A 23,250-nucleotide genomic window follows, 5' to 3' on the forward strand; every position below is an offset into this window, starting at 1 on the left:
AAATGGCAATATCTCTCTACAAATGAAATATTGCATCACTAAATATTAATGCAAAAAAAAGAGGAATTGAACAATGCAGCCTTTGCTACATCATTGCTACATTAGAACAGAGACGAGCAGCAGTGAGGTCTGTGGAGGTATTAAACTGGTCCATCACTGGCCTAGAGCCCACTTACAAATCATGACTGCCCACAGAGACATTAGCACAAACATAATGAACTCTGCATGACCATTTCAGTGGTCAGTACTGGACTGAGAGCAAGCATGTGAGTCTTTATTTTAAAACAGCACTGGGCCAAACATAGCATTTGCTCCAGATTCCAAAATATGAACTGTAATACATCAGTGCATCAGCTGTAGTGTAGTGATGTTTAAAGTCTCTCATTCTCCGGGTTCCTCTGTGGTCATTCTCCAGTCAGTTTACTACACAGGCAGTCAATGAATTAACCATTTGGAACTCAGAACGTGTTGCTATATATTTGTCCATCCTTTCGAATTTCTAGTTCCTTTATTTTGTTCCCCTTGACCTCACCCTCTTTTGGACCATTTCAGCATTTTAGTAACTTTAGAAGAGAGAGTGAGTGAGAGTGAGTGAGAGAACAGGGAGGGAATTAAAGAGAAGCTTTTCAGGGAGCAGTGCTACAATTAGCTCCCGGTGGTTAGCTGCCCTGTGATTTGGACCTGGATTGGCAAGCCTTGGGCGTGGGATGCTCCCTGCTTCTCGCTCTCTCTCTCAAAAAAAAAACCATAAACATACACAGCCCATAGAGGAGTATGCTCCCAACATTCCCTGCTGACACAGACTGGACCAGCAGGAATAGGTGGAGTATGTGTGGTTGTAAAAAAGAAAATAAGGCAACATACAACAAAAATGAGATCCAGGCCTATGTTTATCTAATTTCTAAGAGTAGGAATGCTAATCCAGGACCAGTGTTCACACCAAACTCCTTACACATAGTGACCTGAAGCAGGGCTCAGACCCACAGCCATAGGACCCTGGAGCTACCCCCAAATAAACAATTACATTATTTAATTCTGAGCAGCACGGTGGCACAGCAGGTAGGTTGTGGGTTCAAGTCCCACTCCAGGTGACTGTCTGTGAGGAGTGTGGTGTGTTCTCTCTGTGTTTGCGTGGGTTTCCTCCGGGTGACTGTCTGTGAGGAGTGTGGTGTGTTCTCCCTGTGTCTGCGTGGGTTTCCTCCGAGTGACTGTCTGTGAGGAGTGTGGTGTGTTCTCCCTGTGTCCGCGTGGGTTTCCTTCGTGTGACTGTCTGTGAGGAGTGTGGTGTGTTCTCCCTGTGTCCACGTGGGTTTCCTCCGGGTGACTGTTTGTGAGGAGTGTGGTGTGTTCTCTCTGTGTCTGCATGGGTTTCCTCCGGGTGCTCCGGTTTCCTCCCACGTTCCAAAAACACACGTTGGTAGGTGGATTGGCGACTCAAAAGTGTCCCTAGGTGTGAGTGTATGTCGCCCTGTGAAGGACTGGCGCCCCCTCCAGGGTGTGTACCTGCCTTGTGCCCAGTGATTCCGGGTAGGCTCCAGACCCACCGCGACCCTGAACTGGATAAGGGTTACAGAATAAACGAATGAATGAATTCTTTTCACCAAACGTTCATATTTCATTGGCAAATTAAAATGCCCTGATTTTAAAATACTAGCTGAGGATAAACATGAGAAGTACCTATGTGTATTTGCTGGATTCTATTATTCATGATTTGATGTAATAACAGAGCAATAGTGTTGATCCAGACCCATTTGATTTCCACTGTCTATTCAGGGATGGATTAGTAAACATAGGGGCCACTTTCCAGGGACCTCTGTCTGTTAATTAGTTGACAGTGGATCAAGGAAAACACCACATAAACAACAACCAAGTGACGTAGGCCAGCAGGCCTTTGTTTGCAGGTGATCAGTAGCACACAAAGGAGCCCATTTATGAAGGAATCATTCATGAATCATAGATGAATCACATGAGTTATGAGGAAGAAAATGCTTGATGCTGATTGAAAAATGGTGTTGATCTCAGATGAACCGAAGAGCTAAAACTAACAGCAACTACACTGGATGCTATAGTCATTATTTATGGACCCAGCCAACATCAGCTAGAGTCATTTATATGAGGGGTAAATCAAAGAATACTGGATACTTGCACGTCAGACAGTTAACTGATAACCCACTAGTGTTACTGTCGGAGAGGGAGTCATTTAAAGACACTAGTGCCTATAGGCTTTGTGAGACCCTGATCCTTCCCTGTGTCTGCACCTACTAGGCCAGGTTTTGGGGAATCTGTATCAAAAGAAGGAAGTCTATCCACAGTTTACTAATGTCAACCCAAGGCCTGCATGTAGCACCAGTGTAAGCTACAAAAGAAATACCCATGCAACAAACTTCTGTAATAGAAAATGACCATAAGTGTGCACTGACACATACTCAGTTGTGCATGTGTTGTGGAGAAAGCAGAGAAACTAAAGCTGAAGCTCCCTGAGTCTGGCCTCAATCACATCACTCTAACTGGCTCTGCTTCACAGCTCTGGCTCTGGTGTTAGTCTGGAGCTACAGCGGCCACGTGCAGCTGCACCACTGCTTCCCATCAAATCCACCCCCTCCCCCTCTTGCCCAGAAAGACATTTTCGGTTGAACGGTTGACTGAGATTCATTGTTGAAATGTGCACACGCAAAGGCTGCCGAGACGAGAGAGCTGCAGCCGAAGGTTGGCTAAAGTCACAATGCTTCTTTTTTCTTTTTGTCTTAAACCATCATTGTAAAGGAAAGTATACAGTGCTACGAAGTCGTTTGACAAACTTGGCTGTATTGATGCAAAATTTCAGACTCGCCGTCGTATTTAAGACTCCATAATATAAACTCTATTAGCTTCATGCTACCTTATATACTGCAGCTTTGGTTCACAATCTGGTCAAACGCTGCAGAAGTACCTACTTTAGGTTCATGCTAACATTACTACCCTGACTCATGACTGTATTTACACTCTGCAGAATTAATCTGACTGCCCGAGTATTGAAATCTGTTGTGGAAAATGATGAAGCAGAGCCTTGCTACCTTTTTGCTAGTAGAATAAAGCTATTAAATGGCCCTGCAGTTACATTATGAAGCCAGCACAACATTAAAGTAAACCCTGACAGTGTGTTTACACTGGTCTGCTGCTGCGTAACACCGCAATGTGATGCTGTGTTGTAACACATGAGCTGAACTTTATGCAAATGAGTGCATGAAGCACAATGCATCTATCCAGTATTAGTATACTAGTACACATTTATCAAAAACTCGTGTTATGGTCAAATTACATAACTGAATAATAGAAAATCCTCTACAGGGAAAAAAAACTGAATATTTCCACGCACAATTAGCGTCCAAATGCTGTCTTTAACAGAATTTTAACATTAAATGCTATGCTTAGACCTAGGGCTCATGGTGCACACATACAAATCAATGTCTGACAGATCCGTGCAGCAGTGTCCCACTTTAGACTGCTGTCAACATCATTTCCGATCTGGGCTAGGTAGCACTAGCGCTGATACTAGCTTAGCTTGGGTTTAGTCTGTCAGCAGGACAAGAATTTGAATGATGATATACATAAAAGTGATTAAAGTATGAGGTCACTCCTCCAATGACTGCATGTCTAGATCTTTTGAAGAAATCCAACCTTCAAGCCCTTATATGTGTACCGAAAAACAGCTGGGGATTCACCCTTTAAACAGCCTGAAACTGAGAACCGAGAATACATGTTGTGATAGCCAGACGCTGGATGTGTGTGTGTGTGTGTGTGTAGGAGGACAGTCTAATGTGAACAGGAAATGGGCAGGATGTAATAGATTCCTCTGTCTCCCTCATGACCTGCTGCGTTGTATAAAATATCTCTTCTGATGGAAGTCCCAGATAGATATAAATATGTAGTTGCTGTTGAAATCCTTACATCTCAAAAAAAAAAAGTTCTACAGGAGAAGGAAACAACTTCCTTCATTATAAGTTAAAGAAAACATTCATATTTCATACTATTTCAGTTCTGTTGGTCTGTGTGTGCTAGTTGTTCTCCCTCATGCTGCTCTGACTTGTCAAGGTATGGGCTTGTGGCCTCTGATAGAGCCCTGTGGTGTCTGCCACCGAGACGTCCTGTAGTGGGTGAGGTGAGGGCTCCGTGGATCAGAATTTTTTTAATTCACCGGTTCTTGACCAGATTGGACTGAGTGGAATTAGGGAATACCACTGCCATGGGTGGTTTCCCCCTCCAGTTTCTTCCAGTTTCCGTGCTGAGCTCAGAGCAGGTATGACAGAAGCGCTATGTTGTAATTTTAAAGTAAAATACTACCTAGTGTTCTTTTAAGGCAAAGAAAGAAAAATCTGAACTTACATTATCCATCTCCCACCCAAAAGTAATGAATTAAATTCACTTAACCACACAGAGTGCTTTGCCCATCACAGAACACAAAATCCCATCACCAACACTCAGCACTCCACCCAACACCTCGTCTGCTCTCAGCCACTCTAACCCTCCACAGCCCCACAGCCAAATCCCACCTCTCTCCAGTATCAACACGAAGGAGGAAACACGTGGAAACTGGCTTACACTGCTTTCTCACTTCAGGCTAATGGACCCAGGGAGTATACAGAAGGTCCTACAGAGGCCCGGCTGTAGGCAGAGTTATGATATTATTCAATCAACTGCTCTCAATGGATGTGTTTTTTTACGAGTAATGGAAACTTTTATTTATATATTTATTAATTATTAGTATTAATATTATTGGTATAATGGACACATAGCAATGCTTGTGTGAGTTTACCTCTGACATAATATTCATGTTAGCTGCTCAAATTATTAAGGCGTTAGGTGTGCATGGAATTACTATTGGTTGTTATGAATTATATATAATATATACATTAATATATAATGTTCAAGATAATCTATCAGACAAGGCTAATCTACTTTTAACTGGTGAATATTAAGTGCCTCAAAACATGTCATACATCTGTTGTGTTTAAGAGAAGTATTATTACAGTATTAAAGCTTCAGCAGAATACCAAAGGCTGTAATTCCCATACTGTCATCTCAGACATCCGTTCTCACAGTCAGCTCCATGCTGTTTGTAAATGGAGAGCAACCAGCTGCCCTGTCAAGCCTGGGATTATGACCTCTATGATATCAGTGTTAGAGGTCAGGGTCAGGAGGCTGTGCTCAGTCCCAGTTGCATCATGTGTGCATTTCTTCTCCTCCCTGACCCCTGTCCAGGCTACTAGCACAGTCTAGATAGACTCAATAACCCCCACCCCCAAAAAAAATCCAGAATAAAAAAAACACTGTGAGCAAGTGAAGGAACATTGCAGCAGTACTTCATAAAGCTCCAACTGCCCTGAGAGCCTTGAACCCATCAAACATCATTAGAAAGAGAACGAGGAGCTCCATATCCTCTCCTGGAGTTGTTGAAAATGGAAACGTGGCAGCTTTGAAGTGGGGTTATGCCCTGTGGACATTCCTCACTCTGCACATGTGAGGGCCTTTTCATCACACCAAAGTGTGTTCATGCAGGTTTTTGTACATTTTAAGGACAAAAACATCCTAAAGGAACACCTGAGAAGTACAAGTAAAACCTACAATATCAGGACCATTTTATTGGCATTTTTACAAAAACAAATCTGTGTGTGTGTGTGTGTGTGTGTGTGTGTGTGCACATGCTCGCATGCACATGTGTAAAGCACAAGTGAGCAGGTATTCCCCAAAGCTAGCCAGCTAACTTAAGCCCAAAATGGAGCACCGCCCAATAGCAATCTTCCTGTATCTAATGAACAGGCTTGATTTTGGGCTTAAGTTATCTGGCTAAACCAAAAAGTCCTGCTTTGTGAAATACCCCCCCTAGGCTGCGTGCATTTTCCAGTAACTTGAACCTGTGCAGACCTGTGTAGGGCCTCTAAAATTGAACATGGCACAGTCCTTCTCACAACGCACAATTGCACTGAGATTCAGACATTTTTCTCTTCCCTAACCCAACCATTCAAACTCATCCCTCAGAACCAGGTGTATCACAATTATTAACCTACCTGGCATCAATTGTGGGGGGATTTCACATTTAGCCTACATGCCTTTGTGGTCTTCCGTGATTTCCAAGTCTATCAATCCAGTTTGACCAGTGCTCACAGCATTGTGTTTAGAGAAAACTAAACACCAAAACCTGATCCCAGCCGTGAAGCATGGTGGAGGAAGTGCATAGTGCTATTTTGCAGCCTCAGGGCCTGGACAAAATTCAGCAGAATGTCTGGGTTTACAGAGAAACTGGAGCAGGCAACATGACAAAGATTTTAAACACAGATCAACAATAGGTTTGGCTCAAATAATAAAACTAATACTACATACTAAAAATATTTCTCTTGTTTTGTAAAATAAAACACCAAATCCTGACCTCAGTAACTGAAACACTGTGGCTCCATCTGAAGCAGGAAGTGTAATTAAGGTCTGCTTGGAGAAACTCTCCTGACCACTTTAGGTATTTAGTTTATTTGAAGTTATGCTCATCAATGACCTTCATTTTTCATATTGCTTACACATATATGACATTGTGGTATATTTATTTTTTATACATAAGACCCTATATTTACAGGTGATCTGATCTGATCTCAGTGTTCAGATTGTCCCATAGAATATCATACAACAAACATAAATACACCATTCAGCAAACCCACAGCTGTATGGTCATATTACACTGGTGGTGTATGCTCCCACAGTTATACTGAGCTTTGGGCTTTGAGGTTGCTTCAGCTGGCTCATCCACTGCCACTTCAGCACAACTAGAATAGAAAAGATATAGCAGATTCAGCTGGCCATGGATTCATCTGCTGGTAATGGCTGCCAAGATTATGAACTTTGTTGCTTAATGCTACGATACTACAGCATGGAGACAACTTTACTACAACTTTACGGACAATTCAATGGCTGTCAAAAATCAGACAAGCTGAATACCACTCTCCCCACAACAATAGCACTGTGGCCATGTTAGAGGATGACCTTAAATGTTTTGTTTGCACTGAAAGCTAATGGGTAACTAACTCCATACACAACCACAATAAGCTGCTCACACGAGGCAAATTCCAGCTGAACCGTGGTGGGGACGCACACATGTACATAGAGAGAGAGAGAGAGAGAGAGAGAGAGAGAGAGAGAGAGAGAGAGAGAGAGAGAGAGAGAGAGAGAGAGAGAGAGAGAGAGAGAGAGAGAGAGAGAGATTCAAATTAGATCCAGATCTTTTTCCCCGTCTTTCCCTTGCCTTCATTTCAAAGAGAAAAACAAATGTACTGATGCTCACTGAGGACCAGCTGGCCTCAGCCGCTGTAGGAAAAAATGAAAATGAATCGGCAAGAGACACTAAACTCCAAACTCTAGAATTCCAGATGTGAGAGAGGCAGCAAAAACACACATGCAGACACACACACACACACACACACACACACACTCAAACCGGGAAGAAAAAAAAAAAAAAGAAATCCAAAACAGTGGAAGCAACGAGCTGTTCTTGGAAATTTTGATGTATTTGCTGAGGATGAAACAATTTCAGTATTAAAAAATATCTAACTCCATACACAGCCACAATAATCTGCTCACACAAGGAAATTCCAGCTGAACTGTGATGAACACACACACACACACACACACACACACACACACATATGCAGTGAGGGTACCATTGATGCACCCCACAGTTTTATTTAGAAGTCTCATTCGATATTTTTTCAAGTTTAAAAAAAAACAATGGAGAGATGGTGTACACAAACCCACACTCCATTCCTGATGGATTCTTGAAAAGATTGTCAGCTGATTCTTAAACAAAAACCTTTTTTGAAAAAATTGTTGAGTCTCAAGAGACAAAATTTCCAAGCCTCAGTCCAGTCTTTCTAATCTGGTGACTGTACACAGAAGTGTGTGTGAAGAAAACACTAAACCTGACCTTAACAGTGAAGCATGGTGTTACTTTTCTACCTCAAGCCCCAAAATATCCCTTATATATAATATATATTTGGTATTTAATAAATATGTGGCATTTAATGAGTGTTTTTGAGAAGCACAGCCGCAGCTTCTTTTCGAGCATACTGGGCAATATTTTGGTTCGATTTGTTCATTGTTGTTTTGTGGTTTTACCTGTTGACTTACTGCTTTATCTAGCTCCGTATTTGCCCCTCGCCTCTTTGTATTATTTTGCCTTTTGGATTTCTCGTTATTAAAATGTAATCCCTTTTTTTTTTCCTTGTGACCTTTCATTTGAACTTACTCCTGTTCCTGTCCTGCTCTGTTTCTGATGGAGGAGCCGTTCAGAAAACTGGCCTTCAGTGGGCAGAGCTGAAGAAGGTTAAACTTAGATTGCAGCCATATTACACTAAAAAGCAGAAGACCAAGGCAGTGTTCAGAAACAGATTTGCAAGCTGTCTGAAAGGAAGGAAAGAAAAACAGAGAGGGAGGAATTACTGAAAGAAAGTAAGGACAAGAAACCATGAAAGGATAGAGAAAAAATGTTCACAAACAGAAAAAAATATAGAAAAAAAACCAAAACATACTGTGAGACAAAAAAAACTGCAAACCTAAAATAAAAACAAATAAAAAAAAAATAAGCCATAAAACTAAAGAAAACTAATAAGCAAAAGTAAATAAGCACAAACAGTTGTGGAAACAAAGTAAACACGAGTTCAAATAAAGTTGTAGGAGATGTGTTTGCCTGCTGCGTAGTACACAATCCTGGACCTGAGTGAACACTGGCCAGTTCTTGTAGTGTTCCTAAGAAACAGGTGGGGGATTGACTTAACATAAACGCTGAGACAGAACCACCACATTGAGCTATTTGGCTTTGCCAAAGGCGCTGCGGAGGGATTAAGGTGCAGGGCACTGGAGCTCTGCCATGGCCACTGTTCCTGGCACGCAGCTCCAACATATGGGAGCAATCACAAACCCTACTCACAGTGCTACCCACTGCTTTAATACATAACTCTTTAGCTTTTATTAAAGTAGCCATTTATCTCTGTGTAAAAATGAAAAAGAAAAAAAAAACAAGCAGGATCACACATGTGACTGAATGCCACGTTGGAAAACAGAAGTGAAAGCAGAGGCCAGAGGATAAAAGCAGCCAAAACATCTGTACTGGAAATGTTCACCAGCTCCAGCAGGAAAGCAGTACATCGCATCAAACACTGCTGGTGGACGGCCAGAGGAACGGGTCAGCCAAACACATTCCCTTAATTGACTTTCCAGCCATCGTATGGAGGTGGGATGTCTCTTTGCTCCTGTCCTTAAATCCTTTTTCAACATGACTATATGTTTACATTCAATGCCTCATTCCTGAGGCGCTACATTCCAGCACTTGACTGACCCAGGAGCTCCAAGATGAACTGCGGCTGCAGTTGAGCTCAGGCAAAGGTCTTCTCCCTGCATTCTGTAACTTCCCAAACACTACAGCTGAAAAATTCATTTCTAAAATGCACTTAAATTTTGTACTGTTGAGAAAATCATCAGCAGTTTTATTGTAGTAAGTTAAAGTTATTAAAAAGAACCCAGTAATAAACAGCTTGGGCTATGGTGCTATAATAAAAAACAGGTCTGGAAATATAATCTTTTCATCCTTAAAATGGCACTGGTAATACTGTACACTACAACTGGCTGTTCAGTTAATCTTAGACGCAGTTACAGATGCTCATGAACTTCCATGAACATAAATTTCACTCAAGTAGCTTAATTTAAACATCCTGCATCCCACCTGAAGCTCTTACCGTATAACTGCTATAATGTAAACGTTGCGAAATGTGATGACGGTTGCTTGGGACATTCAATGCTGACAATGTAGCACAAGCAAAATGAAAGACTGGATTAATGAAATTAGGGCCCCCCACTCACCCCTGAAAAGTTGGTAGCTTTGCCATTTTGTCCGATTCTTAAGCCATGAAAACAGATTGTTTCTAAGTGCTAACATTCTTGGCGTCAGTTGGCTGATGATTTGCTGAACAGCTGTTTGTGAAATGTTTATTTATTCTGGAGTCGACTATGTAGTAGTTAAGCTGTATGTAAATGACGGGCTGCGTTGGAATTCCACCAATGCGCATTTTAAGGCTTATTTTGTTAATGTGGTGAGTTTTTTTTCATTTGGAAGCTTTTGCTGAAGCAATTTCACCTTTTCATTAAATATTACCATCTGATTTAAAAAAGTGAACTTGACAATTGTTACAACATTGTGACTCTGAGTCTTCAGCATCAATGGAAAATCACACACTTTCTGTCGGATTGCAGTGCTGTGCTAAATGCCTTGTGAAAACCAACCTGCAGAGAAACTGATGTAGTAGTAGAGTGCTATGTTCCAACCCAAACCTCTATCGGACCCTTTGTCCTCATATAAAATTCATTCATTCATTCATTATCTGTAACCGCTTATCCAATTCAGGGTCGCGGTGGGTCCAGAGCCTACCTGGAATCATTGGGCGCAAGGCGGGGATACACCCTGGAGGGGGCGCCAGACCTTCACAGGGCAACACACACACACACTCACACATTCACTCACACCTACGGACACTTTGGAGTCACCAATCCATCTACCAACGTGTGTTTTTGGACTGTGGGAGGAAACCAGAGCTGGGTTAGGATTCTTGCCCAAGGACTCTTTTTTGTATAATGTGGTGTCCTTGCCCATTCAGAGAACTGAACCCTAGTCTGCTGTATAAACGATAGCAGCATTTCTTTAGCACTATGCTACATCAACTCCTCCAATCAGGTCAAGATGGATTGGTCTCAAATCTGTTTCAGCTGCTTGAACCTTGCATAAACATAGGATCTGGGTTTATCAACAGTGTCCTAAAGCCGGATATCTGTCCACCCTAATCATCACACACTTGCCTCGGTTGGTTAAATCTCAGTTAGACTCACTATGTGGTTTCTGACACTGTGACATACAGTTACCTACAAAACAGGAAAACAAATTTCAAATGGAACAATTTAAATTTGACTCCAAACATTGGTCACACAACAGTTCTGCAATTAGAACAACATCAATAGACTGACATTTGCAGAAAACAAATAGTGAATTTTGTTACTTATTTTTGCTTCCATTGTGGACACTGACGTTGACTTATACACACAATATTAAACAGGACATTCTGGAGTAGCTTCACATGACTCTAGAGTCACCATGCTGGACGGCAACTGACGGGCTGCGGAACAATGACTTTGCATTCTCTGGTGTGTGATGGAGCCCGATGATTGGAGCAGCGTTCTGAGACAGAATCCAACATCAGCACCTCAACTCACTAAATTCTCACAGAAATATGTTCCAATATCTAGTTTGTCTTACCAGAAAAATAATTGCTATTACTGCACTAAAAGAGGGCAAAATCCCTATTAATACTCTCCTTTACAGAAGATGCACTGAAACAGCATGTGTTCACATGTGTTTAGAAATAAACTGTACTTTTATAAACTAGGGTGACCAGATCTCGCCCTCGCCCCTCGCTGCTGTTGTATGCTTATCTGAACCTATGTGTGCTTTTAGGTCCTAAAAAAGTCTAAAAAAGAGGATATGTCCGGGTAAAAGAGGACATCTGGTCACCCTATTATAAACACTGGAACATGATTTATGAAATTTGGCCCCATATCTGCCATTTGTTTCAGATACAGAAGCAAAACAGACAAAGATCTGAATTTGTGTGATTCTGCAGTTTTAAAATGGCCTCAGTGTTCTCCCTAGTGACACTCATGTTGCTAAGGGAAAAAATAATGGCAACAGTGCTTGCTATTTTTAGTAAATTAGCAGCAATAAAAAACAAACAGTGAACAGCAAAGCAAAGTTGTAAAAACTTTCATATTTCAAAGCTGAGGAGGAAAAGAACATGGGGAAATAAAGACCCTGGTGACCACCGTGTTCCAGAGCTGTAGTTCCCATTGCGCTAATGTGAGTGGGTGTAATTGAGGTTCTTTATGAAGTCAGGCCAGTACTGTACTAGTCCAGCCTAAAAACAGCACCTCCTCTACATGAGCTCAGAGGACAGGGCATAAAATGTCCAGACAATGCCAGTACGGGCTACACCCACCACATTCTGACCACTGGACAGTACGTCACCCTCTCAGTTCTCAACATCTACACAGTCTATGTGAGTAGTTGCTAAACTGAAAATATTCTCCTATATGGGAATTGAGGGCAGATGGCGATATGTTTCAGGGTCATCTGCCGATAATCTTTTATAAAAGGTAGAAATTGGGATTTGAATTATGTGGAAATATGGCACATGTAACACAGGAATATTCATTCATTCATTCAGTGTTTTTGGACTGTGGGAGGAAACCGGAGCAACCGGAGGAAACCCACGCAGACACAGAGAGAACACACCACACTCCTCACAGACAGTCACCCGGAGGAAACCCTCGCAGACACAGGGAGAACACAAACTCCTCACAGACGGTCACCCGGAAGAAACCCACGCAGACACAGGGAGAACACACCACACTCCTCACAGACGGTCACCCGGAGGAAACCCACGCAGACACAGGGAGAACACACCACACTCCTCACAGACAGTCACCCGGAGCGGGACTCGAACCCACAACCTGCGACGCTACCTGCTGCACCACCATGCCGCCAGCAGAACCATTCAAAAACATATTATCGATCACAGAGATCAGTTACCAGTGCAAAGATCTACTTCACTCAACGGGTCCTTTTTTCTGTTCTTGGTTCTAAGACCAAACATTTACCAAAGAATCCTCATAGAACCACCTTTTAAAGAGTGTAGCTCTGTGTTCAGCTGAAAGCACAGGCCTTGTGTCTTTGAAACGCATGTGCCAAATTTGGCATCGTCTCTGAACCAGAACACTTAATTACATCAAGTTACTTGTTAAGTCCTGCAAAAGCAAGAGGCATGGCTTTAATACACAAATAAAAATGTAAAAAAAAATAAAAAAAGCACTAAATACTGTCCCCAGGAAACTCTTTGATGATATTTTTGTTAAATGAATTCAGTCTGTTCATCAGTGCAAAAATGCTTCCACACAAAACCCCTAAATAGGGGAAAAGGCCCCTTCTCTTTAAAGCTGATGAGAGTTTTTTTTTAAGGAATGCAGAAGGCTAAATGTTTATAAAGCTTTGCCTTGAACAATATTTCAGCTGTGTCAGGGGAAAAGAATGTCCCCAGACTGTGCTGTTTATTACCTCCAGACAGTAGTCACCACACCAGAATGGCACACGCAGACCAAAACAAAGCCCTATTCAGCCTGACTTTGATAAGAGAGAAAGGAAAAACACAATGGCGTGTGGACTACGTTCAATGACGCTCAACCTGCCGTCTGTGTGAAGTCCCCTGTTGTATTTGATGACATTTGAACTCTAAGCTAAGTAGGAAATAGCTGCCTCTAAAACCTGTGATCCTCAGACTCTCAGGCTTCTCCTGAATAAGGAAAACCATATGCACCCTAATGGGTCCAGGACTTTGATTTTTTCATGTATTTAACAAGGTACCAACTGTGCACTTCAGAGGTAGAAGGCTCAAAATCCTCAGGTTAGAGCTTCATTCCTCTGTTTATGACGGTCACTATTCCACACAGTTGTTACTCTCTCCACACCTGATGCCAGTGCACTTTTCCAGACGAGCCTGACGTCACAACATTGCCGCCTGAACTAAAATAAGCCTGGGTGTTAATAGTACACTGTTTACTTAGAAAGACTTGCCATTCTGCTGTTGCCTGTTATTTCCACATCTCCTCCCTGGATAAACTAAGAGCTTTCCAGCCCACTCCCTGGCCAAGAGGGCCTGATGATGGACAAGCAACGACAACACTGTGGGCTAGAACACACAAACACTGCCCTGCAGCACACTGTACAACCAACAGAAACGCACACACACACAGACCCTTCCATGCTAACAATGAAACACATCCTATTAGCAATTAACAGAGGAAATAAAGTCCGTAGACAAAAGCCCATCAGTAATGTCTGGTTTGGGAGGAAGATAGGACTAACATTAGGATAAGATTTATGTTCGCCTCAAATTTTTAAACAGCTGCACAGTCATAGCCCTTTTTTTTATAAATAAATTTGTTCTATGGCTCCGCTTTGTGAATATAATTCTTTCTCCATTTTTTGCCATACTCCTTAAAACTCAAATTTGCTAAATGAAAAAAGAACTGTTATCACGGGCAAATCACAGTTCTTCAGCATTGGTACTTCTTGTGTGTGACACTATGATTGAACCTGACACTACAGACTACAAATAAACAGCCCAATTATTCGCTATGTCAGACCTGTAATCCTGAAGCTCACAGCAAACCTGCCCTGACCACCGCACATGTTAACATTTTAAAAAAGATGTGTTTTACCTGTCCACATTAAACTCCCACTCTGGAGAATGTTTTCCAAACGCTCAGTTTTCAGTGACCTCAAACACTGTTTAGTGTGGACAGGAGCCCAAAACGCAGAGGAAAATATCTTTGTTTTCAAAATGTAGCCCCGGTAACGGAAAATCTGAGTTAAACCGTGCAGTTCAGGCAAAGTCCCTCCAGCCAGCGTAGTTCATTTTTTAACTTCCTAAATTGAAGTAATGCTAGCTGAAAAGCAGGCAATGACATCCTGTTTTTGACTTCTGGTTACAGGTCCAGTGTCTTAGTTAACTGACCACGCTGAGCTTCTCTCCTGTTGCTTTATTATGACACACTTAAGTGTTGCTACATTCGAGACTGGATCTCAGACACTCTTATGGAGCTTGACCTTTAGAATCATGTTGTTGAGGTATGCTAATGCAGTTTTACAGGGTTTTGCCCAATTATTATTACTGGTGCAGTGTGATATGTTTGTAGAGTCAGTGGTATTACTCACGTACATACACAGTTTTTCCCCTATCACATACAAACCCCATTTCCAAAAAGGTTGGGTCGGTTGTTGAAATGCATTAAAAGCCAGATGTGTAAATTCTCTTGATTTTTTTTTTAAAGCACAAAGAAATATTTCCAGTATATTCACTGAAAATGTTTATGTTAATATAAACAAATTGAGAATATAAAGCCTTCAATACACTGCAAAAACACAAAATCAAGGTGTTCAGTAAAAACATTGGATATAACTTTGTCCTTTTGTCATTTAAATAAAGCATGAATTGAAATAGGGCGGCACAGTGGCGCAGCAGGTAGTGTCGCAGTCACACAGCTCCAGGGACCTGGAGGTTGTGGGTTCGATTCCCGCTCCGGGTGACTGTCTGTGAGGAGTTGGTGTGTTCTCCCAGTGACCGCGTGGGTTTCCTCCGGGTGACTGTCTGTGATGAGTGTGGTGTGTTCTCCCTGTGTCTGCGTGGGTTTCCTCCAGGTGACTGTCTGTGAGGAGTGTGGTGTGTTCTCCCTGTGTCTGCGTGGGTTTCCTCCAGGTGACTGTCTGTGAGGAGTGTGGTGTGTTCCTTCTGTGTCTGCGTGGGTTTCCTCCGGGTGCTCCGGTTTCCTCCCACAGTCCAAAAACACATGTTGGTAGGTGGATTGGCGACTCAAAAAGTGTCCATGTGAGTGAATGTGTGTGTAAGTGTTGCCCTGTGAAGGACTGGCGGAATTTGTGGAATATAACACTGTTAACAATTCTTCACTGTACCATTTCAGATGATTATTCATTTTACATTCATATTTTTAAAACCCCAAAGAGAACGCAGTACTGTAAAAACAGATCAAATAAATAAATAAACAAACAAACCCCATCACTCCTAACTGTAGAAGTTATTTACTTGAGGACATGGTTTGAGGATGGCTAATGGGCTTTGACCCAATCACAGCTGCTTCCCAAGAACCAAATTTAACATGGGAACAAAAGCTTGGCGAAGTATTCCAACCACTTGCCTCCTGTCAATCATGTGGTCAGATTTGGATAGCTATGGAGCACAAAGTTTAAAAGGAGGAATACTGAAAACCTAGCCACTGAAAGGAAGGTTTCTTTTTTTTATTAGAAATTGAACATCTGTGATAAATGTCTCAATAAAAAATAAAAGAACAGTGAACAAAACAGACATAACAGATGAAAAAATATATATAAATTGAAAAATGTTCTTAAAAATGCAAATTCCCGAAGCTGCTTAAAAGATACTGAACTTCCTTTAAAGGTTTTTCATTAAACGCCTGAAGACAAATTGAAATCTTGTACCAACAATGACTCAGCTTGTGATTCAGCAAGTAATACAAACACACTGCTTACAGCTTGTAGGAATCCCCTAGTAGAGTTCCTGACAGTCCTCTGGAATAGATAGAACCACAGCTACACTGTGACTACAATTTTGATGAAAATCAACAAAATCCTGGGAATTGTGACTCAGCAGGATGTCTGGAAGTCCTCTGAAATGACAGTGATATGAATCAGAGAATAATTATCAGCAGCAGATTTGTTTGCAAGATTGTTTGCAGTTATGAAGCTAACATGTGAAGTGTCCTGAAACCACACTGACTGACATCCCTGACAATCTGCCAATGACTTGAAAATGCCGCAGCAAAACTGCTTTGTTTTTGATATTTGCATAACGACATACAGTCTGCCTTCGTTGGATAAAGAAGCTTTTCCATGACACTCTTTCTTAACTAGCCATGACCCTTAATTAAAGTAACAGAGCAGAATTACATGATGTTGGTGGCATGTCTCGTGTAAAACAGCAAACAACTCACGGCACAGCACAGTACCGCCCACATTTCATTTGATTATCTCATTAAAACACTGTAATGTAAAAATTTCAATTTTCATTTTACAATAATAGCAAAATAAACATTCTTTGTTAACTTTTAGAATTTTTTAAATTATATTTTTATACAAATCAAAAAAAAAAAAACCCAGCAGATATTGATGGATTAAAATATGTCTAGTTTGGCTACAATCCTGATCCACTGTTTTCTGTTGGGTCATAGTAGAGTCTTTCATCATGCTGTAATTTGACACACCTTCATTTACAATATACTTGAATTTCTGCTACATAATGATGATTTCTCACAATCTCGAGAATGCGTGACTGTCTGAGAAGCACCCCCTGTTCTAGGGCAGTAAGGAGTAAAACTGAACAGCAGGAATAAATGCAACAGAATGACAGGAAAATGAGAGGAACTCTGGCAATGGTTTGACAGATGGAAAATGGCAACGCTAATGTCATCGTTTACGCACAGCTAAGCGTTGTAAATAAGCAGCATGTGTGGTGGCTCCTTCCAAAGCCTTGGCAAGATGTAAGATGGGAGCATGGCTTCACACATAGCACTAGTGATTAGGTTGGCTGTGAGAAATGGAAGAAATGGCACACAACCAGGCAGCCATCTTAGCCCATGATTTTATTGTGGATATTGTAACAGTCACAGTTTTAGAATAGCTTACTGTATCAGCTCATAATTTGGTTCTCATATCATCAGCGGAGGAGGTGTTGATAACCTGGCCCTCTAAAGTCAAACAACAACTTGTTTGCAGACAAATGAGTGCATAGCAGACACTACAAACACTACATAAACTCCCTGGAGAGCACATGATCCCTGGGTATGGCCTCTAACACGTATAACAGAAACACATATTATCCTTGTGCTTGTTTTGCCATTGATCTGAGCAGCTCTATTATCTGAAGAGCCAGGTCCAGTATCCCCAGCAAGGCAGGGCATATGATTCTGTGAGCAGTGTGGTGTGTTCTCCCTGTGTCTGCGTGGGTTTCCTCCGGGTGACTGTCTGTGAGGAGTGTGGTGTGTTCTCCCTGTGTCCGCGTGGGTTTCCTCCGGGTGACTGTCTGTGAGGAGTGTGGTGTGTTCTCCCTGTGTCCGCGTGGGTTTCCTCCGGGTGACTGTCTGTGAGGAGTGTGGTGTGTTCTCCCTGTGTCCGCGTGGGTTTCCTCCGGGTGCCCCGGTTTCCTCCCACGGTCCAAAAACACCCGTTGGTAGGTGGATTGGCGACTCAAAAGTGTCCGTAGGTGTGAATGTGTGTGAGTGAATGTGTGTGTGTGTGTGTGTGTGTGTGTGTGTGTGTGTGTTGCCCTGTGAAGGACTGGTGCCCCCTCCAGGGTGTATTCCCACCTTGCGCCCAATGATTCCAAGTAGGTTCTGGACCCTCCGCGACCCTGAACTGGATAAGGGTTACAGATAATGAATGGATGGATGGCTGGATAATAATGATAATAATAATAATAATAATAATAATAAATATAAAGTATGTGTACTATTGAATGTTTTCAAAATCCTTCAGCAGTACAATGAAATCTCAGCTCTGGGAGAGGTCAAATAACCTCAGTGAACCATCATGTAACAGTAAAGACATTATAACTCTATAAAAGACAAGGCAAGATTATTTAATTCCCAATAAATGCCAAAACAATCTCTGCTTTCTGCAAAGACTTATCTGTCTGTCTGTCTGTCTGTCTGCCTGTCTGCCTGTCTCTGTCTAATTTAATTTTTACCCTAATTTTCTCCCCAATCAAAAGTCACCACCAATTCCACTTTAGATATCCACCGACTGATATCTAGCCAACCCACAATCCCACACACAATGTCACCTACCCAGGAGCACATATGTTCTCTGAGACACATGAGAGAGCAACCCAGAGATTAGGCCAGTAGTGCGGTCCTGGACTGTGAAGTGATGTCCTGGGTGCACAAGGCATCACCGGGGATTGTCGTGGTGATCACCCACTGACAGAGCCAGTGCTTAGATCACTGCACCATTCAGGAGCCCTGTTTTCCCTATAGTGCATAATGCTATTCAGATAATCACAGACTAGCAACTTGATATTTTGAGCAAAGACAAAAATGCTGTTCTCCAACTTTAAGGAAGAAAACTACACACCACTTTTAGTGAGCATGCAATGAACTTGTACTGGACTAAAATTGAACACTGGACTAAATTTTTAAGAGGCCACATTGACTGGTGCAAGGCACATAAGAATATGAAGAGCCCCCCACCCATCTGCCAGTCCCATTATGGCTTTTTTATCATTCAATATTATTGCTTGTCCCCCCAAATGAACAGGAGTGGCCACAGTAGGCAGTGCCTTTCATTAAATTTTGATGATTTGGAAGGGGCTACTGCAGCTGATGCTCAATTCACACGCAGTGGGGGGTTCTATAGCTCTCTCATCACGCAAAAGGACATAATGTGTCACATTATTAAAGCTGCAGTAGGTGCAGTAGTGTTGTTCATAATAATAGATTTTGTTATACCTTTATAATTACTCTTTACATCCCAACAGCAAATCAGAAACAAATCAAATGCTCTGACGACATAAATAAGAAGATTAATGTTGTATATAAGCCACAGGAAATCTCCTTCAGAGCTGCTGTGATCACCCTGCCCCCCATGCAGGTACGCTGCACAAGTGTAGAGATTTGTGCTGAAGACTGTGAGGGATGCAGCACTGTTAAACAGTGGGGAGGATGGGCTGGCAACAAAAAGAGGCTTGATCAAGTCAAATAGCCAACCAGAGTGAGCATTGATGTTGCTTGTAGGGGTTTTCTTACATGTGAATGAGACATGATGTAGGTGGATATGTGTTTAAGGTGTTGCATGCCTCTCCCTTTGCGACTTAACCGTGTGCATTTATGTGTCTTAAGGGAGTGGCTATGGAAGAAGGGCTGAATGTAGAGAGTGGGGCATTTCTGTTTTAACTGGCTTAAACTTACTAGTATTTACAAAATCACCTACTAGTGTTAGCTGTTTTCTCTCATAAGGCCTTCCAAACAAACCCAGTGGCCTTGAATAGCAGACAACACACCAAGAATGTACAGAAAATAGCTTGCTCATACACAATAACTGCCTGCTAAGCCCACGTGTCAAAAATCATCTCAACAGGCTATGAAGCAAAAATGGCTTCGAGAATTTTTGTACTGCATTCCAGTCCTCCAACATCTATAGTGAAACAAATATTTACTAGAGCCTCACGCAGGGTATCTGCTAAAGGCATATACATGTATATCACTCGGTGTGTGATAAAGGAATGGGAGAAAGGGGGAAAAAATGAATCCAGAGAGGGAGGGTAACAGCAAAAGCAAGAAGGACATAGTGACATGCAGAGGAGGAAGAGTGGAGAAATTATTGAACGAAAGCACATGGCTATCCTCCCTTCCACTCAGTGCCCAGAGTACACTGACACCATTCCATCACTTCCTGCAGCCACTCATACGTTCCTTATCTCCAAGAATTCCAAAAGTAGAAGCAATTACTTGTGCTTCTTAAAAGGGCAGTGAATGGCTGAACAAAATGTGTGTAAATGCTAACTGCTTTTTAGTGATTCAAAATGACCAAAGGCCATGACAAAATATCCTAAGACTCTTTCACCAAAATAAAGGCCTGGTGATATGAAAACAAAAGCACTGTAGACATAACACCTTGACTGTAGACTGACTGTGACCACGCTAGCTTGAAGATCTTGGCTACTCTTAGGCCCACGGAGTTATGCAGTTCAGAGAACACCCAACCAATGGTCACGAAGCATGTAGAAGTCTCAAACACTGCACCAAGGGCTCTCAACTCTATCAATTTTACAGAATTCACAGTTCTGTATCTTTTTCATACAAACATATCACTGAGAATCTACAGTCCACCACAGCTTAGCATCTGATGCAAGGTGTATGTAAAGGTGGACAGATTACATGTTGATTACATTTCTTTTGTAAGTGATTTGTATTTAAAAATACAACACATACATTTGACCAAGGGAGGCCTAACTTTTACATTCAATGGTAGATCCAGGGTTTACAGTAGCAATTAACATGGTTTGGCGGTAGCAATTTCTAAATGTCTTCTTTATTCCTGGTCTTGTTTTTATTCCTCTAAAAGAAATGATTAAACACCCTAGCAATAACAGGCTATTAAACTTCCTCGTACCTTTCAAGATACCTCATCACAATGGGACTTTCCAAGTCTGTAAAATACTAACACTCACTTTAGAGATTAGTTGGTTCTTACTGTAGAGGTGAGCAAGCAGGTGTAACTATGGTTAATATTTCATTTTTCCGGAATGTCATTTAAACTTCCATGATTATATCTGATCCCAGAAAGCAGGCAACTACGGTGGGCCCTACAGATCCAGGGCCTGTGTGGTGACTGGGTCGTGTCAGAGACAGACAGCAGCTGAACTCATCTGAGCAGTGCGAGAAGTCAAGAGTTGCCTCAGGGGCCAAGAACAGCACACAGCAGCACAATAACAAGCAGCGCTGCCCAAGAGCTGCACATTTTTCAGCTTCTGTTTCTATCAAAATGAGCGCAATTAGAAACCCAATGCCTTCACAGAGACACAGAGAAAGCTCTGAGATCTTTAAGCAGGTGCTGGAGGAAAAAACAAATACTCTGCTTTGCTTCAAGGCTTCTGACTTTCTGGCTCCTCATTACTAAGAGCTGTCATTAGACCAACCCATGACTGGCTGTGTCATGAAATTACAGATGGCAAAAAGTGTGTTTCTTCATAATAAAGCCTGCCAACACTTAGGTTATGTTATCAGCTAAAGATATTCTGTATTTGGCGCCAACATCCCTCAAGCTCAGCTTTCCCAGGCAAACTAAACTTAAAGAAAACAATGGGATGACTTAATGTGCCTAAAGTGGTGGTATATAAATGTCTCTAGAGTCCCAGCCTCCTCAGACAGTTGGGCGATCTGGTAATGACCCAAACACAGCACCAACACCAGCCCTTCCCAAGCGCAGGCTGGGGGAATACGACACTTCTAATTATTGTTCCAGGAAAGCAGAGCCGTTGAGCGCTCGACTCGTGTTGGTGAAGCACCCAGACGAGCCTGACGTCTGCATCCACTGTCCCCTCTCATTAGCACGGAGCTAAAACAGGCCGCTTCAGAAGGGATGACCACACGTCTCCTCCGCCTTTTCGTGAAGGAAAACGACGTTGAGGTTTCCTCTTGCCAGGGCAGGAGGGGGTTAATAACAGTGGGGCCATAAAGGAGTGTGATGGAATCTGCAGTGAGCTGCAGCCCTTGCACTGTGATAACAGGCCAGCAGACGCACAGGGCTGTAATTCAGCAACATCAGAGACTTCCAAAGAGAGCACTCTCCGAGTCCTCTACGACCCCCACATGGTTTTACTTTTACGTGGAATAATCCATCCAAGTAGGACCAACTGGCAAACCCTGGACTTCAGACAATGTTTTGTGAGATTTTGTCAAACCCACCCATTTGAGTCCAACTTTACATGCCCCCAAACATTATGGTCTGTTCAAAACTCATCATTCTGTATAGAAAAGTTCATAGTTCAGTTATAAAATAACAAAAACAATAATGCATTGTTTATGGCAAGAAAACCACAGCATGAGGCAGAAGTCATAACTTCGTACGGCCCAGCAGTACCCTAACGTCTTTAAGACAAAGAACGAACTCATGAGCCAAGCCACTCTAATAAAATTTCCAACAATTCTGTAAATAGCAATAAAGATTTCAAAGAGGGCTTAGCTCCTAAGTGGAGCAGCTGAGAAATGCTTACCTTTGGTTGAGTTCTGCTACTGTTCCAAGCTGATCAAGGCTTCGGAATGAAAATGAGCTCTCAATCAACCTGCCAAGAAACAATTAAAAAGGGTAAGTAATGAAGTCTCCCATCTACAATAACTCATTGCCACCTTTAGGAATGACCACAATCAATCCACTCAGCCTGGGTTCTGCAAAAGTAGCATAAATCCAACAGCTGTAAATTCTCTAGTCTCGGGTACAGTACAGTGCTAGAGGCAGAACTATGCTGTGTACTGTTAGCCAGAATTAAATGGCCAGATAGATACTGTGAAAAAAGCATGAGAACCATGAGAAGGATATGATACTGATACTAACTCAACAATTCTTTAAAATGTACAAATAACGTTTTTAAATAAAAGTACTTCCCTGTGACTGGTCTGAAACGCAATCTGGAGCTGAAAAATAGGAGTCTGAGATCCTTGTGTGCACCAGATTCTGCAGTACTAAAAACAGACCCTGCCAAACTGGAAATCTGGGTTAAAGCTGGACTAAAAGTCTTGTAGTGCAACCCCGGCTTAAGATAAGCACCTGTACATTTTGGTAGTTGTTAAGCAAGTTAATAATTATTAATGCAGGTGTGTTTTACAGCTACAATCCTCTGATTACATATTTTACCCTCTGGAGTCTAAAACGAGGACATGCAGACATCCAGCACAAACTATGCGTTAAAAAAATCTCAAAGCTAAAGTAGTGATCACAGTTTGTTTGTTTGTTTTTTACTCACAATGGGGGCTCATAAAATTACGGTGGTTTTTCTGAAGCATTTCAAATTCTCAAAGTCTGAACTGTGGGGCAGAGCCATCTTGAGTCTC

The 23,250-nt window shown here is 42.0% G+C and overlaps 1 protein-coding gene across 2 annotated transcripts in view; it reads right to left on the minus strand.

Annotated features, from left to right (window-relative positions):
- The window catches only part of raph1a (Ras association (RalGDS/AF-6) and pleckstrin homology domains 1a), an 84,711-nt gene that overhangs the window by 38,615 nt on the left and 22,846 nt on the right, over nt 1–23,250 (minus strand). For both annotated transcript variants that reach the window (XM_066641178.1, XM_066641177.1), the window contains exon 2: nt 22,416–22,484. The gene's annotated coding sequence lies outside the window, so the exon portion shown is untranslated. The remainder of the gene's footprint in view (nt 1–22,415; nt 22,485–23,250) is intronic.

This window comes from Hoplias malabaricus, chromosome 12 (assembly GCF_029633855.1).
Source record: "Hoplias malabaricus isolate fHopMal1 chromosome 12, fHopMal1.hap1, whole genome shotgun sequence".
NCBI classification, from domain to species: Eukaryota; Metazoa; Chordata; class Actinopteri; order Characiformes; family Erythrinidae; genus Hoplias; species Hoplias malabaricus.